Source organism: Panthera uncia (assembly GCF_023721935.1).
Source record: "Panthera uncia isolate 11264 chromosome C1 unlocalized genomic scaffold, Puncia_PCG_1.0 HiC_scaffold_3, whole genome shotgun sequence".
Classification (NCBI taxonomy): Eukaryota; Metazoa; Chordata; class Mammalia; order Carnivora; family Felidae; genus Panthera; species Panthera uncia.
The window spans coordinates 52,568,041-52,585,922 of record NW_026057584.1 but is presented as its reverse complement, the minus strand read 5'-3'; the positions used below and the strand labels follow the sequence as shown (position 1 = coordinate 52,585,922).

The 17,882-nt window shown below is 36.7% G+C and overlaps 1 non-coding gene across 1 annotated transcript; it reads left to right on the top strand.

The window, feature by feature from the left end:
* The first annotated feature begins 657 nt into the window (after positions 1-657).
* Positions 658-764, top strand: LOC125911947 (U6 spliceosomal RNA). Its single transcript, XR_007454526.1, has one exon. It is a non-coding gene; the product is annotated as a U6 spliceosomal RNA (small nuclear RNA).
* Positions 765-17,882: the final 17,118 nt, after the last annotated feature.

Genomic DNA, 17,882 nt, shown 5'->3' with positions numbered 1-17,882 from the left:
TATCTAACCATCCAAAGATAAGCCATGCTACTTTTTCAATGTCTAGCCTTAGAATGATATCTTATGTATATAGCTACATGGAATTTTATTTTACAAAATTTAAACTTTCTGTACTTTCTTATAACCTGTTTTTTAAGAAGTAAGCAATAAATTATTGGCTAATATCAATAAATATTCATCTATAATATCCTTAAGTGCTAAAAAGAATGTTGATAGAGACCCCCAACATTAATTTTATCAATCTACATAACTAAATATTTAGTTTTTCCCAGTTTTTGATACTATAAAAAGAATGTTATTAATATTCTTACAGCCGAGTCATTGCAGAGCTCTATAATATTTAATATGAATTTACAGGTGTGGAACTGGTGTGGAATTGGTTGGAATTGGTGTGGAATTGGTGGGTCTGTATATAGCTATAAAAACTGTGTATCACTCAATCCCTATAAGGTATATAGGGTAGGGCTATATGTTATCAAGTTGTAAATATTTGTCATATTTTTTAGCGACAATTATATCTCATGGTTATACCCAATGTTGCGTAACATTTTCCTAGCACCTAGCACATTTAGGTCTTTATTCATATATATTTAAATATTTCATTTTAAGCTGATGAAAAATGTTCTTATTTATAGCACTTAAGAAATCTAATGATCAGTGCTCACTTTGGTGGCACGTATACTAAAATTGGAACAATACAGAGAAGACTAGCATGGCCCCTGTGCAAGGATGGCACTCAAATTTGTGAAGTGTTCCATATTGAAAGAAAGAAAGAAAGAAAGAAAGAAAGAGGAGAAAGAAAAGAAAGAAAGAAAAGAAAGAAAGAAAGAAAGAAAGAAAGAAAGAATCCATCTTTGTCAGTCTCAAAATTAATTAGAATTCTGTATGTGTGTGTGTATGTGAGATAAGTTAAAAATAGAATTTTTTAAATGTTACACCTTGTTTTTATGCTGAAATTAATTTTAGATAGAATAAGTAATGAAATACTAAGAAACATATAGCATTCTCATTAGAAACCATGATCGAAAGGTCTTTGGTCATTGATGTTAGTTATAACTTAAGAGTTGGTGATGGTCACATAATCATTAGGTGCTGGTACATTCAGTGGCTGGAGTTATAACTTGGAAATAATATTCTGTAGATCCTTAGAGAGCCAGTGTTTCATCAAATAGAAGTATATTATATAGCTAGGTAGAAGATAGTACTTTGGGCCCTGCAAATTATCTCATCTTGACCTCCCTGGGATGCCTGCAGTACTGGGACTGGTTGACAAGAATAGGTGATCCACAGTCTATGGTGGTCTGTTTGCCCTCCAAGGTGGAAGCTCTGGAATAGTGTATCTCTCTGAGAGAGTTGATATGTTGGGAGTTGTGATGGTGGCCACCCTGTTAGGAAGATCCAGGGCAATCGGGTCATATTTAGAGTGTGTGTTTAGAGTAGTCATTCTATTGGTGTTCAGACCCATCCTCCTTCTAAGCGTCAGTGTCCAGAGTAGCCTGCATGTTATTGCGGCCAGTGCATCAGTCTCAGAAAATGTGCATGAGGTTTTTCAAGGGAGGCAGAACAAGCTTTCAGTGCCTCTAGTGCTTAGTACATCCCAGCCATCAAAAAGTCAGGGTATCACCCATATCTTTTCTTTATTCCCAAACCTCCTTCTAGGTTGATATAAAGGCCAATTTCCAGTTATGAATGAAGCTGTTATCTAGGGGAGGATACTAGAAATGGGCTCATATCCCCTTTCCTGTTTTCTGTATGGGGACAGGAAGTGTGATTCCACCCAGCACTCCTACTAGGCTGAGTAAGAGTCCTGAAAATGCCATAAACAAAGTATTTTTAATACTTTAATTATACTGCTAATACAACACTTTAGATTATATTTGATAGACTTCAGACTCTTTAATATGGCTTATAAGGACTTGCATTATGTGGCCCTGTTTTAGAGTGTATTCCCCAGAAGTAGACACTGAAATGATTTCAGCACCATGAAGGAAGCACTGGTAGAGAAGTGGAGAAATGAGATGCAGAAGAGAAGTCAGCCAACAGGGGTATCTTGTCACAGCAGTTACCACTGAAGATAACTAAAGCTTAGTCCACTGAGGGAAAATCTGGGATCATTATAAAACATGTACTGCAGAATTATCCCACCAGAGGGACAGATATTATTATATTCCACCTCTCATCAGTGTTTGGTTGAGAGCAGCTAAAGGTGGGGAGGGGGCACTTAATTTCCCAGCACTTTTGTCTGCTTCAGGGGCAGGCAAAGTAGCTTCAGTACTATTTGTCTAAGACCTAAAGGGATGTGGGCACCTCTCATGGTATCTGCTGTAGGTCCCTTCTTACGTCCCTCGCCTCACTTTCTTCTTATACCACATGCTCTAAGAATTCTTACTTGCTTGCTTGCTTTCATTATTCAGGTTATTTACGGAGTACATACCTGAGCAGAGCACTGGCTAGGTACTAGAGATACAAGGGAACAAGATAGAAGTGGTCTGTGCCTTCAAGGGCATGACACTCTCCCTTCTTTTTAAAACACTGTTTCTTTCCTCCCTTACCTAATAAACTTGTTTACAAATGACTGTTTACCTGTCTTCGCTCCCCAACAAAAAATGAAGGCTGCTGGATTCATCTGCTGGATTCCCAGCCCGTGCCAAAGAGCTTGGCATGGAGTGTGTGTTCAGTATATTTCAGTTGACCATGTTGTGCTATAGATTAAATACAAGGATTGGCTTGGCTAGAGTAGGAGCCACTTGAGGGCACTCATTGTACCTTGTTCAGATTTATATCTCTGGAACCTGGCACATTTCTGGCACATGGTAAACATTCCATATTTTTTAACAGAGTTGAATTAAGTTGAATCAAACCAAATTATTCTTCAGAATACATTCACCCAGATATACCAGTAACTTGAAATCAAGTTTCATAAAGAATTATCGAAAGAATTAGAAATATTTCATATGAAAATGGTAAGACTTGAGAAGGACATATACTTGTCTTCAAATATCAGAGAGACTGATAAAGAAGAGAGACATTGGGCTTGTTGTGTCTGTCCCAAAATAAAAACAGATTTTAGCACTGAATTAGAACTATCAGATTTACTACATTACTGTCATGAGTAATGTAATGTCCATGATTGGAGATACCCAAGCAAAGTCTGGGGATGTGGTAGACAAAATATAACAATGATATGTAGAGTCAATGTAACTGCCTGACAGCTGAGATTACATGGTTTTTCTAGATAATTACAAAGTAATATATTTCTTCAGTCTTTTATAATTTTACAAAGGGTGTTGTAGAGGAAAAGTATCTCTATCTTTCAACAAGAAAGCTGGGTTGCTTTGTACTTTACAAGTGGCTTTCATGTAATTCTTGCAGAGATACTTTGAATAGGTAGACCAAGTATTATTTCCATTTTACCTGAAAGAAGATAGATGCTATACAGATTCATTTATTTGTAAAAGGTCACACTTGTAATAATTGATGTAAATAGAACTTGAGCCCCTGTCTTTGTGCCTTCTTCTTCCCCAGAGCTGTCTATCACACCATGCCACTTCTGTTATGACTGAGATGAGAAAGGAAAGTCACAGCCTCCTTTTCAAATACTAATGCAGATCTTCCCTCGTAGAAGGATTTTGATAAGCTGTCTGCAATTTATAGTTAGCATGAGTTTAAGTAGTATGATTGAGAGCAATGGACAAAGAAAAACAAGATCCGGTTAAGAACATAGGGCTCTGGTACCCAATGTTGCTATTTGCCTCACAGAATCTGACTTTTTCCTGGGAAGGAATTATAATGATGCTTTTATGTTCCTGCCCAGGAAATGTTTATAAATCATAATGTACCATTTGCAAGTGATGTTACCTTATGAATATTAAAAGATTAGGAAATGACATTGGCTTTTGTTGAAAACCTTGAGTGACCCTGTAAGCAGACACAATAAATGATTGCTTTTATTGCAGTGCCCTCTAAATATTATTAAAACTCTTTATAGTAGGCAATAAATAATGGCAAACGAATGCTTGATTTATAGCAATTACAGTACAGATGAGTTGGATTCATGTGCTGCACTGTAATGAAGATAATAGCTCAAAACACATGAAGAAACAGTCACTCAGTGAAATATGAGCTGATTTGCATGATCCATGTCCCTTGAGTAACCTGTAATTGGCTATTATGAAATGGACTAAGAATGATTTAGTCTGCAAATAAGAGAAGTGATACCAAATTACCATATAATCTGTGTGGATATCTTTTATTTTCAACACCAAACTATTTTCGTGGCGCATAGGATCTGTGCTCCCATATCTAACATGTGTGAGTATTCAACAGCTCAGGACCATTCTTCTCTAACTCCTGTGAAAACGTTTTCTTTGACAGTTGCTATCACTTCAACTTTATTCATAGGGAATGTACAAAATTGCTTTATTTTAGCTTCCCGATGTACTACATTCTTTCCTAGTAACCCTTTTAAGGATGGATTTTGGGGGTGAGGCTGAAATGGCATCATGAAATTCTGAAACAACAGGATCCAAAGAATACGTGTGACTTATTTTATTCAGCAAAACACATTTAGGTAACCCATGTTAGTATTTTCGATTTCAGGAAATTTCTAACAAAACTTGGCTTTCCCAAGTTTTTTTTTTTTTTTTTTAACATTTTCCTAAGTCACCCTTTGACTCCTCCCAGTAGAAAACCACACCAAAACAATAACAATCCACATGAAACTTTTTTTTTTGGGGGGGGGAATAAGCTGCCATTTTTGAAAGACAGTGAAGGGAGCTGTGCCAAAACAGTATTTTATGCCTAGACCGTCTGTCATGCTCCTGAAATCTCATTCTCATTATCACACAAATAACCCAAGGGATACAGCTAGTCCCACTGGCAAGGGGGAGCATCAATGTTTATCCTAAGCTGCTGTTACAGTGGCCATAATGGGAAAAAGGTATACCATAATTAAGAGCTATAGCCAACTAATTAAGTCAAATTACATCTAATTATAAATCCAATAATCTATGCCAAAACTAGTTGTTGATAGCTAAGGGAAAAATATACAGTTTTAATTAACCTTCATTATGGATTGGTGTTAAAGGCATTTTTTTAATTCAAAATATATTTTTTTTACAAAATAAATGCTATGGCTCTCTTCTATCTAATATTTTGATTTAGAAATGGAAAAATAAAAAAATGGAAAATCCTTTGACAAAGAAAACTTTGCCTTTAAAATTTATAAATTAATTATGTTAATCATTAAATATTCCTAGAAAAATTGAAAGAAAAATTACAACATAATACCAGTGCTGGATAATTATTTAATGAACTATGATGAAATATTCTTAAGACAAATTAAGAAGGATATATAAAAACTAGAAATGACCAACAGTGGATTTATTAAATAATAAGATGGAATATAAGGTGTACATAATGAAAAAATTTGAAGCTATATAATCTCCATGTTAAGTTAACTAGGGACAAATTAATAGCTGTCTTCAAATAATTGAAAAGCGCAAGTAAGGAAAGAAGAAAACTGATGACAAGCAGTTTTGAATATTTGTCCTGCATCTGAGCAAAATTACATTAAAAACAGTTTAACATAAGGAACTTACTAATCACAAAGGTGGTTAGTGTTATATAACCTCCTGAAGAAAGCTATGGAACTTTTATCTCTGGATATCTTTTAAAATAATGTTTGTGTGTCTAGATATAGATATACATATGTACACACATATATACATACACACACTCATATACATACATATGCACACATGAATATGAATAGCCCTAAATGTCTTGCCATTCTAGCGTTGCTTGTAATTTAAAGAAAAAAAACTATAAAATTCTTAAATTTAAACTTAAAGAAGATAAAAATTTCTATTTGGCTTATGGTGTATTCGTGTAGGGATAAATTCATTTTGCACTACAGGTGCCTAAGCCTACCTTCTTCTAGGTAAAAAATGTGATAGACTACGTAACCACAGAAATCCAAAAGAATGTGAGTTTTCTCAAAAGTTTGTGCTTCACTGCTCCCCAGATATGACAAGGCTATTATCCTGGGACTGAGGATTTTACAACTGAGTTGTTACAGCAACTGATGTCGGAGCATAATGACTCATTCCTGCATTTATTAAATAAATACTTATTGGCCATCTACTACATGTTAGCCATTATGCTAGACAGATGTGTAGAATACAAAGTTGAAAAAGACTTAGCTTTTGACCTCAAGAAATTTATGAAATAGAAGGAGAGATAAGATCCATATATAAATTACTAAAATAAAAAGAAAATATAGGTATTGTGATAGAGATAACCAACAAAGAGCTGTGGTTTCCAGGAGGAAGTAACCATTTCTTGGAAACAATTTATCAGGAGATTTTATAAGAATTATGCTCTTTGATGATCATGAATGGTGGGTAAGATTTGGATAGCAAAACAAGTTTGATGAAGGTTAATTCTTTGCACATCAAGTGAGAGTGATGAAATTAAACAGCTATATAATTAATCAATGTCGTTTTTGTTATTGTAGTTCAATTCAGTCACATATGCTTTTAGTATATGCCAGGCTCTAAAATAGAGGCTGGAAGTTTATAAACCATTTTATCCTCATATAGAGCTAACCTTTGTTGAATTACAAGTTTTGTACTGGTGAGTCTTTCTTCTTGAAGAGCATGGGCATTTTCTGTCTTCACTCTCCTCTCTTCTGAGGTGATCCAATTCAGACTTTTTTTATTATCCACAAACCTTGCTTGTAAACTTGTTTCTCCAACCTAGAGTTCTCTTCAGAGTTCCAGACCATATGTTATTTGCCTAATTGATATCTCATGCACCAAACTAAAACTGTCTAAAACAAAATTAGTAATCTTTCCCCCAAACTTGACCTCCCCCTTGTATTTTCTATCTCAGTAGATGACACCGATATGCATCTAGTTACACATATCTGAATCCTAAGGAGCATCTCCACTGCCTACCTCTCACTACATGCCACAATAAATTTACCAATCAATGCCAGTAATCCAACTTTACTATTAAAAACCTCTTAAATTTGCCCAGTTCTCATCATGTTGCCCCACAATATGCTGACTCTCATTTACCATTTTCTTTCATAGGGATTATCATTGTAATAATTTTTTCCCTGCATCCATTTTTTTGTCTCCTTCATTCCCCATACTGCAACTGGGATGATTTTTGCAAAGAGAATCTCATCATGTAACTTCCTTGATTAAATCTTCCAAAGGCCATCCGAATGAAGACAGCATTTCTAAATAAGTGTCCAAAGTCTTTCATGATCTGACCCCTGTCTAGTTCTCCAACTTTTCCTCAAAACTGGACTGTCCTTGCTATCTCGGGTGAAGCCTTCATTTGGGTTCTCAAATGTGCCATTCTCCCTCCTCCTTTGTGGATTCTCTGCATATGCTTCTCCCTAGCCTGGGGTGCTTTCTACTGATGTCCATTGCCTTACTTTCAATTGATTTAACCTCCACTTATTTATGAGCTCTCAGCTCAAATACCACTCCATTAAGAAAACTGTCTATCACCATCAGTATTTTTCCTTTGTGATCTTTTTTTACCTACTCACAAACAATTCAAGTGAGAAGTAATGTTAAATAATGTGAAGATGGATTTATAGTTTAACATGGTGAAAAGCATATGCATTTATCTCTTCTCTAGTCCTCAACTTCTTACTCAAAATGTATAAACATACAGGAATAAAGAGAATAGAACACAAATCAATAGTAGATTAGAGAGTTAAACCAATTAATTAGAGATTGAAAGTGAACTGAATGAGTAGAATCTGTTTTCAAGCAGTGCAGAGGTTACTATCACATACAAGATTTTTGAGAGGAATACCACAGAAAGATAGGCTAATTTATATCCACAGAAATCCAGAAAGTCTCAAGAATTGGGAGACACCAAGTATCATGGAAGCAGGGTAAGGTAAGTAGCTTAAAACAGTGGAATTGTTTGAAAGTCTGCCTAAAAAGTATTGGACAACAAAGATACTACTCTTCTACCCCATGCACATTGAACTACCAGATGATGAAGCCCCTGTCTCCCGTCAGATGAAACAGGGAGGTATTATCCAGAGAAGCTAAACCAGAAAAATCTCTAGATTCAGAACCATGAGACACCCAGATAACAGAGATTATAAACAGGTTAAAATCAGATAGATCTCTGTAAACAGAGATTACACTGAAATAAGAAGAGTAAGAATCTGCACATGAAATTGTGAGAACCTCATGCCTTTTTGTTATATTCAGCTCCCAGAATGCAGGCAGAAATGGATAGAATATAATGCTTTTCAAGTAAACATGGGGATATCCTATTCTAGAGAAACAGATCAGCTCTAGATAAAAAGCCTACACATACTGACAGTTGCAGATTTCCAAATAAAAGAACTTTGTCTCTACATAATTACACTGCTGAAAGCTTACCAGCCAAGTCACATCCATGAATCCATAGCTTCTAATTGGGTTTTTGATGCCTTATTCTTAAATTTGATAAGTAAGAATAACCAAATAATTAAGGAATATGTATAACATGGAAGACAAAGAACAAAGACATTCATAGGAAACAGAAACAAAGCAGGCAACAAAAGAAAGTGTTTTAGAAAATCCTGTAATTACTTCAATGGTGGAATATGATGTTGCATAAAAGAAACAAAAGAATTCAAGGAACGTTTTGGGAATGACAATGTATTATTGGGTAATTAAAAATATGATATCCAGACTGAAAAATTCAATTGAAAGTTTGAAGAATAGCCAATGAAATCTCTAAGACTCAAGAATAAAAAAAAATCTGTGGACAATACATGAGAAAAAATTAAATTGGAGAATTAATCCAGGAAGATTAGCATCTGGCTGAAAGGAGTACCAGAAAGAACAGAGAAATTGGAAGGGAAGAAATTATAAAAGAAATAATACAAGACTATAAAACTGTTTTTCCAAGCTAAAGAACTTCAGCTTCCAAGTCAAAATGGTCCACCAAATGCTTGGGAGTGAGGGGTGGAGGAAGCTTTAAAATACAGTACTTTGTCACTCTATAGCACTTGCCCACCCCCAGGGGTGACCACAGTCTTGGACCTTACATTGTTTCCTTGTTTTGCTTATAATTTTGCCACTTAATGTATGATTCTCTTAAAAATGCATTGCTGGGGCGCCTGGGTGGCTCAGTCGGTTGAGCGGCCGACTTCGGCTCAGGTCATGATCTCGCGGTCTGTGAGTTCGAGCCCCGCGTCGGGCTCTGTGCTGACAGCTCAGAGCCTGGAGCCTGTTTCGGATTCTGTGTCTCCCTCTCTCTGACCCTCCCCCGTTCATGCTCTGTCTCTCTCTGTCTCAAAAATAAATAAACGTTAAAAAAAAATTTAAAAAAAATGCATTGTTTAAATTTTGTTTTGAAACTTACAAAAAAAGGAATCATACTGCTAAAAAATAAAATATAAAATATAAAATAAAATAAAATAAAATAACTTTGTAATTTCAAAATTGTGGGGATAAGAGAAGTTCATAAAACCCAGATCACAAATTATTGCTACAGCTTCAGATATTGGCAAGAATTATGACTAATGATTTAAATGTATCCTCATGTTATTTCTTTGTTTTTGCTTTTCAAGTTTTAGGTATTTAATATACAGGGCAGGAGCACCTGGGTGGCTCAGTCAGTTAAGCATCTGACTTCTGCTCAGGTCATGATCTCACCATCCGTGAGTTCGAGCCCTGCATCAGGCTCTGTGCTGACAGTTCAGAGCCTGGAGCCTGCTTAAGATTCTGTGTCTCCCTCTCTCTTTGTCCCTCCCCTGCTCATGCTCTGTCTCTGTCTCTCTCTCTCTCAAAAATTAATAAAAACATTAAAAATTTTTTTAACATACAATGCAATATTGGCTTCAGGAGCAGAAGTCAGTGATTCATCATTTACATTCAACACTCGTGCTCATCACAACAAAGCCCTCCTTAGTATCCATCACTCATCTAGCCTATCACCCACCCACCTGTGTCCATCAACCCTCAGTTTGTTCTCTATCATTAAAGGCCTCTTGTGGTTTCTTTCCCTCTCTCTTTCATCCCCCTTCCCATATGTTTATCTGTTTTGTTTCTTAAATTACACATATGAGTGAAATCATATGTCTTTGTCTTTGTCAATTTGTCTTTCACTAACTGACTTATTTCACTTAGCATAATATACTCTAACTCCATTCATGTCACTACCAGTGGCAAGACTGCATTCTTTTTGATGGGTATTATTCCACCATAAACATACACCACATCTTCTTTAGCCATTCTTCAGTCAGTGGACATTTGGGCTCTCTCCATACTTTGGCTATTGTTGTTATGCTGCTAGAAACATTGGGCTGCATGTCCCTCTTTGAATCTGTAACTTTATATCCTTTGGGTAAATACCTAATAGTTCAATTGCTGGATTGTAGGGCAGTCTATTTTTAGTTTCTTGAGGTAGCTCCAAAGTATTCTCCAGAGTGGCTGCACCAGTTTGCATTCCCACCAACAGTGCAAGTCCCTCCACATCCTCACCAACACGTGTTGGTTTTTTGTGTTGTTAATTTTAGCCATTCTGATAGGTGCGAGATGATATCTCATTGTAGTTTTGATTTGTCTTCCCCTGATGATGAGTGATGTTCATCATCTTTTCATGTGCTTGTTAGCCATCTCGATGTTTTCTTTGGAAAAGTGTCTATGCATGTCTTCTACCATTTCTTAACTGAGTTGTTTGCTTTTTGGATGTTGAATTTGGTAAGTTCTTTATAGATTTGGGATATTAATCCTTTATCTGATATGTGATTTGCAAATATCTTCTCCCATTACAGTGAGTGCCTTTTAGTTTTCCTTTGCTGTGCAGAAGCTTTTTACCTTTTTCAAGAAAATGTTTATTTATTTTTGACAGAGAGAGAGACAGAGCATGAGTGGGAGAGGGGAAGAGAGAGAGGGAGACAGAATTTGAAGCAGGCTCCAGGCTCTGAGCTGTCAACACAGAGTCTAATGCAGGGCTTGACCTCACTAACCATGAGATCATAACCTGAGCCAAAGTTGGACACTCAACCAACTGAGCCACCCATGCACCCCCAGAAGCTTTTTTATCCTAATGAAGTCCCAATAGTTCGTGTTTGCTTTTGTTTCCCTTGCCATTTATGACGTGTCTAGTAAGAAGTTGCTCTGGCCAAGATCAAAGAGATTGCTGCCTAGCATTTGGATAGTTTCCTGTCTCACATTCAGGTCTTTCATTCTTTTTGAATTTATTTTTGTGTATGGTATAAGAAAGTGGTCCAGTTTCATTCTTCTGCATGTTGCCATCCAGTTTTCCCAACATCCTTTTGTTGAAAAGACTGCCTTTTTTCCTTTGGATATTCTTTCCTGCTTTGTCAATGATCAGTTGACCATAAAATTGTGGGTCCATTCCGGGTTTTCTATTTTGTTCCATTAATCTATGTATCTGTGTGCAATACCATACTGTCTTGATGACTAGGGTTCATAATAAAGCTTGAAATCTGGAATCATGATGCCTCCAATTTCATTTTTGTTTTTCATGATTGCTTTGGCTATTTGGGGTCTTTTGTGATTCCATACAAATTTTAGGATTGTTTGTTCTAGCTCTGAGAAAAATGGTGGTGGTATTTTGATAGGGATTATATTAAATGCATAGATTTCTCTGGATAGTACAGACACTTTAACAACGTTTGTTCTTCAATCCATGACCATAGAATGCTTTTCCATTTCTTTGTTTCAATTTATTTCATAAGCTTTCTGTAGTTTTCAGAACATAGATCTTTTACCTCTTTTGTTAGGTCTATTCCTAGGTATCTTAATGTTCTTGGTGAATTTGCAATTGGATCAATTCCTCTATTTCCTTCTCTTTTGCTTCATTGTTGGTATATAGGAATATGACAGATTTCTGCACATTGATTATATACCCTGTGACTTTGCTGAATTCATGTATTAGTTCTAGCAATTTTTTGGTGGAGTCCTTTGGGTTTTCTACATAGAGGATTATGTCATCTGCAAATAGTGAATGTTTGACTTCTTCCTTGCCAGTTTAGAAGCCTTTTATTTCTTTTTGTTTTCTGAATGCTGAGGCTAAGGCTTCCAGTACTGTGTTAAATAGTAATGGTGAGAGTGGACATCCTTGTCTTGTTCCTGACCATAAGGGAAAGCTCTAAGTTTTTCCCCATTGAGGATGATATTAGCTGTGGGTCTTTCATATGTGGCCTTTATGATGTTGAGGTATGTTCCACCTGTCCCTAGTTTGTTGAGGGTTTTTATCCAGAATGGATGAAGTATTTTGTCAAATGCTTTTCCTACATCTATTGACAGGATATATGGTTCTTATCCTTTCTTTTATTAATGTGATGTATCATTTTGAATGATTTGCAAATATTGAACTAGCCCTGCACCCCAGGAATAAATCCCACTTGTTTATGGTGAATAATTACTTTAATATACTGTTGTATTTGATTTGCTAGTATCTTGTTGAGAATTTTTACATCCATGTTCACCAGGGATATTGGCCTATAATTCCCTTTTTTAGTGGGGTTTCAGCTGGTTTTGGAATCAAGGTAATGCTGGCTTTGTAGAATGAGTTTGGAATTTTCCCTTCTATTTTTATTTTTTATTTTGGAACAGTTTAAGAAGAATGGGTATTAACTCTTCTTTAAATGTCTAATAAAATTCCCCTGGGAAGCCATCTGGCCCAGGACTCTTGTTTGTTGAGAGATTTTTGATCACTGATTCAATTTATTTGCGGGTTATAGGTCTGTTCAAATTTTCTATTTCTTCCTGTTTCAGTTTTGGTAGCTTGTAAGTTTCTAGGAATTTGTCCATTTCTTCCAGATTGCCCAGTTTGTTGGCATATAATTTTTCATAGTATTCTCTTATAATTGTTTGGATTTCTGTGGTGGTGTTTTTAATCTTTCCTCTTTAATTCATGATTTTATCTACTTGGGTCCTTTTTCTTTTCTTTCTGATAAGTTTGGCTAGGGCTTATCAATTTTATTTATTCTTTCAAAGAACTAGCTCTTAGTTTCATGGATCTGTTCTACTATTTCTTTTTAGTTTGTTTGTTTCTATATCATTTGTTTCTCCCCTATTCTTTATTATTTCCTTTAATATACTGGCTTTGGGCTTTACTTGATGTTCCTTTTCTAACTCCTTTAGGTATAATGTTAGGTTGTGTGTTTGTGACCTCCTTTCTTCTTGAGATAGGCCTGAATTGTGATATTCTTCCCTCTTAGAACTACCTTTGTTGCATCATGAAGGGCTTGGGCTATTGGGATTTCATTTCCACTTACTTCCATGTATTATTTTTATTTCTCCTTTGATTTCCTTTACTTTCATTCTTTACTAGGATGTTCTTTAACCCCCATATATTGAAGGGCTTTAAAAGTTTTTCTTGTAGTTGACTTAAAGTTTCATAGCTTTGTAATCTGAAAATATGCATGGTATAATCTTGATCTTTTTTGTAAGTGTTGAGGGTGATTCATGACCCAGTATGTGATCTATTCTGGAGAATGTTCCATGGGTACTCAAGAAGAATGTGTATTCTTGGTCTTTGAGGTGAAGTGTTCTGAATATATCTGTTAAGTCCATCCAGTACAGTGTGTCATTCAAAGCCATTGTTTCCTTGTTGATTTCTGCTTAGATGATCTGTCATTGTTGTAAGTGGGGTGCTAAAGTCCCCTACTATTATTGTATTATTATCAATGAATTTATTTATGTTTGTTATTAATTGATTTATATGTATTGCCTCCAACTTGGGGGCATAAATATTTACAATTGTTAGATCTTCTTGATCGGTAGACCCCCCTAAATATGATATAATGCCCTTCTTCCTTTCCTGTTACAGTCTTTGGTTTAAATTCTAGTTTGTCTTATTTAAGTATGGCTACTCTTTCTTTTGACATCCATTACCATGATGGATGGTTTTCCATTCCCTCACTTTCAATCTGCAGGTGTCTTTAGGTCTAAAATGAGTCTCTTGTAAGCAGCATATAGATGGATCTTGTTTTTTTTTTTAATTCATTCTGATAAGCTATGTCTTTTGATTGGAGTGTTTAGTCCATGTACATTCAGAGTGATTATTGAAAGATATGAATTTAGTGCCATTTTGTTGCCTGTAGAATTGGTGTTTCTGTTGATGTTCTCTGGTCTTTTCTAGCCTTTGTTGCTTTAATCTTTTGGGTTTTTTTCCTCAAAGAGTCCACCTTAAAATTTTTTTCAGGGCTAGTTTTGTGGTCATGAACTCCTCTAGTTTTCATTTGTTTGGGAAACCCTTTATCTCTCCTTCTATTCTGAATGACTGTCTTCCTGGGTAAAGGATTCTTGGCTGCATATTTTTCCCATTCACCATGTTTAATATTTCCTGCCATTCCCTTCTGGCCTGCCTAGTTTCAGTTGACAAGCCTGCTGCTAACCTTATGTGTCTACTTTTGTAGGTTAAGGAACTTTGTCCTAACTGCTTCCATAATTCTCTCTTTATCCTTCCTTCATGATATAATAGTTTTCTTTCCCTCTTCTTTTCAGCTTCATTATTTTCCATAATTTTATCTTCTTTATTCCCTCTATTTCTTCAGCCCTCGTTGTTACCTTATCCAGTCTATTTTGCATCTCAGTTATAGCATTTTTTATTTCAGCCTGACTAGTTTTAAGTCTTTTGTGTCTGTAGCTAGGATTTATCTGGTGTCTTCTATGCTTTTTTCAAGCCCAGCTAGTAGTCTATGGCTGTTGTTCTAAATTCTTGTTCAGATATATTACTTATATCTGTTTTGAGCAAGTCCCTAGCTGTGATTTCTTCTTGACCTTTCTTTTGGGAGGAATTCTTCCATCTTGTCATTTTGGCTAAGCTTCTGTCTTTTGCATGTTTTGAGTGCTTGTTATGTTTCCTGTACCTGAGAGTAATGCTATATTAAAAAGGGGTCATACACTGTCCAGGGCCTGACACTTCAGGAAGTGTTTCTTGTGTATGTTATGTGCACTCTGCTGTTGTGTTTTGGCTGCTTTTTCCCACTGGTCAGACCTCTGCAGAACTCCTCCTTGTTTACAGTGGGGAATGTCTGAAACTGTAACGAGGCATGCTTTGATTTTTTTTTTTAAATAAGCCTGGAAAAAAAGGAAAAGAAAAGGAAAGGAACCAAAAAGAAAACAAAACAAAAAATAAAACAAACAAACAAAAAAATGACAAAGAGTCAAATTCCAAAGGAAAAGAAAGAAAAAAGAAAAAAAGAAAGAAGGAAAACAAAAGAAAAAAGAAGCTTGATCTAAAAGAGTAAAGGAAATGAAAATCAAACTAACAAACAAAAAACCATACACCTAATTCCAAAGAGAAGAGAAAAGAAAAGAAAAGAAAAGAAAAGAAAAAGGAAAAAAAGTGAGCCTTGTCCTATTTCCACCAGTACTGCAGGTGACAGTTTGAAGCAATCTATGATCAGTACACTTGGTATGTGCAGGGTGCTGCCTGTGCTGTTCTTCTGGAGGAGAGGCCCTTTGCTCTCAGAGTCAGTCTTGCCCCAGTAAATATGCAGTTGCCAGGCACAGGGGAGTGAGGTTTGGTGTAAGTGGGTCCCGCCTCCACTGGAGGCTGCTGTGTTGCTCTCTGAAGTCCCACTGTGTTGGTGTTGGGGAGGAAATGGCACCACCCCAATCTCTCATCCATGGACAGGGGAATCTCACACCCCCTGCTGTTCAGGAAGCCCTCACAGAACAGTGAGGGTACTCAGCATGTCCTGCACCATAACTCTCCTGCATTTTTTCTTTGACATGTAGCAGGGATTCAAAACTCAAAATCTTAAAGGACCCAGCACCATGCAGACCTGCCCCCTCCTCCAGAGTAGAGCCTCTTCACACTGTCTAATGTCTTTTGTCCCTGAGTAACAGTACCATGTCTGTGTGGTATGGGGAATCTATGGTGTAGCAACACGAAAAGCAGCAACCAGGTTATTCACCCTCTGTGTGTGCCTCTGTCCCCTGCTGATGAAAGGCATTTCACTGGAGCCTGCAGGGTCTTTTTTTCTCTGAGAGGCAATATACTGTCTTCCAAATGTATTCCAGGAAGGGGAATGTTCTCTCCCATTGCACCTCAGGAAATCCCTAAGCCAGGCTTACATTCTGGGGCCAGCAGCCCTCCTCCCCAGGAGCGCTCCAGACAAAGTTGAGCACTTCCAAAACCTCAAAGTTTGAACTCTACATGCTATTTGCTAAACAAGGTGACACTCAGTGCCCCTCACTCCATAGTCCATGGTTCACAGAGGTTTTCACCTTCTTCAACCCCACACTGTACTCTCTCAACCCCTCTCTCTTTCTCCCCCTTCTGTCTCCCTGGGGAAAAGGTTCCCTCCTCGCTGCAGCACCACCGTTATTCTCTCCCATAATTCACTTCCACACACATTGCATCTGCTACGCTGTGTCCCTCCAACCATGGAGATCCTTCTGCCAATTCGCAGATTGATTTCCTGGGTGTTCCAAGCGACCTGACCCCAATACAGCTGAGTTCAAGGGACAAAGAAAGCCCAGGGTCCCCCTACTTCTCTGCCACCTTAACTCCTCCCCTCACTTTATTTCTTGAACTAACCAATAACAAGCAGTTCAAAGATATATATAAGACAAGGACACACATAAACAAATATGACTCTTGTGGTTCAGATAAACACTCAAAGCTCTGTGTGCAGGGCAGGCCATGGGAGTGTGGAGAACCAGGCTAGAGGAGCTCAGAAGTACAGGAACACTGGCATTGCAACATTGGGTAGAATAGGACCACATTAGCTCTCATGGGTCCATAACTAATAACACATGAAGAAGTCTTGCCATGCCACAATCTACACTTCGGTGTTCTGTTTCTTGTTCCTCATTAAGCCAACATCAGGGCTTGCCAAAGGCTTCCCAACAAATGAAGGCACAGGTACTAGAATAGCATCATACATCTCAAAAACAATATCAGGAAGAAAAAGGGATTGAAGCAAAACCTTCAAAATTCTAAGGTAGACTGACTTCTGACCTAGGCTTTATAACCAGTGCAACAAGCATAAAGTGTGAGCGTAAAATAAAGACACTTGCAGACCTGTAAGTTCTCAAAAATTTTATCTTGCATGAATATACTCCACCAAGAGACAAGTTTCGGGAACTAGGTAACAGGCGATCCTACACAGCAAAGAGCCAAAGGGATTTTCTAGGAAATGTCAAAGGAAAACCCCAGGATAAGGGCTGGGCACAGATTCTAATATCAGGACAGAAGGATCCAGGAGTAGACCTGATTGATCACCTAATTAATTTGGCCTTGGAGAAAACAATACAACTGAAAATTATTTAAAAAGCATTTTTAATTTCAAAATGAGTAAAACAAAATACAAAAAGGAAATGTAATCATGCCATTTCATTAAGCAGTCAATATTATTGATATTGTCATAACACTATAAACACCGGGATAATGAATAAGAGGACACAAAATATAAGACCAAATTCTTGTCTTCTAAAATATGCATTTATCTTTTGACTCTGAGATATCATTTCCATGAATCTGTCTCCAAAAATACATATCGCAAAACTTTTTTAATGTCTTATGCTCGGGGTTATTTACTCTGACATTATTTCCAATAGCAAAAAAAAAAAAAAAGTGGATGTGATTCATTTGTTCAATAGAGAACTCATTCAATAGGTTAGAGTACATTCTCACAATGAAATATTATGAAGCTGTGGAAAAAGAATAAGGGAGATCTCCTAGATATATTGTTAAATGACAAAAATTAAAGTAGAGATGTCACTCTTTGCAGAACATGATACCTGATCTTTGATGCCTGACTAAAAACTTCAGGGCAAATTAACTGAATCACTGTTTTATAATTCTTTGAGAAATAAATAATTCAGGCTAAAATCATCATTTCATGAAACCATTAGAAGGTT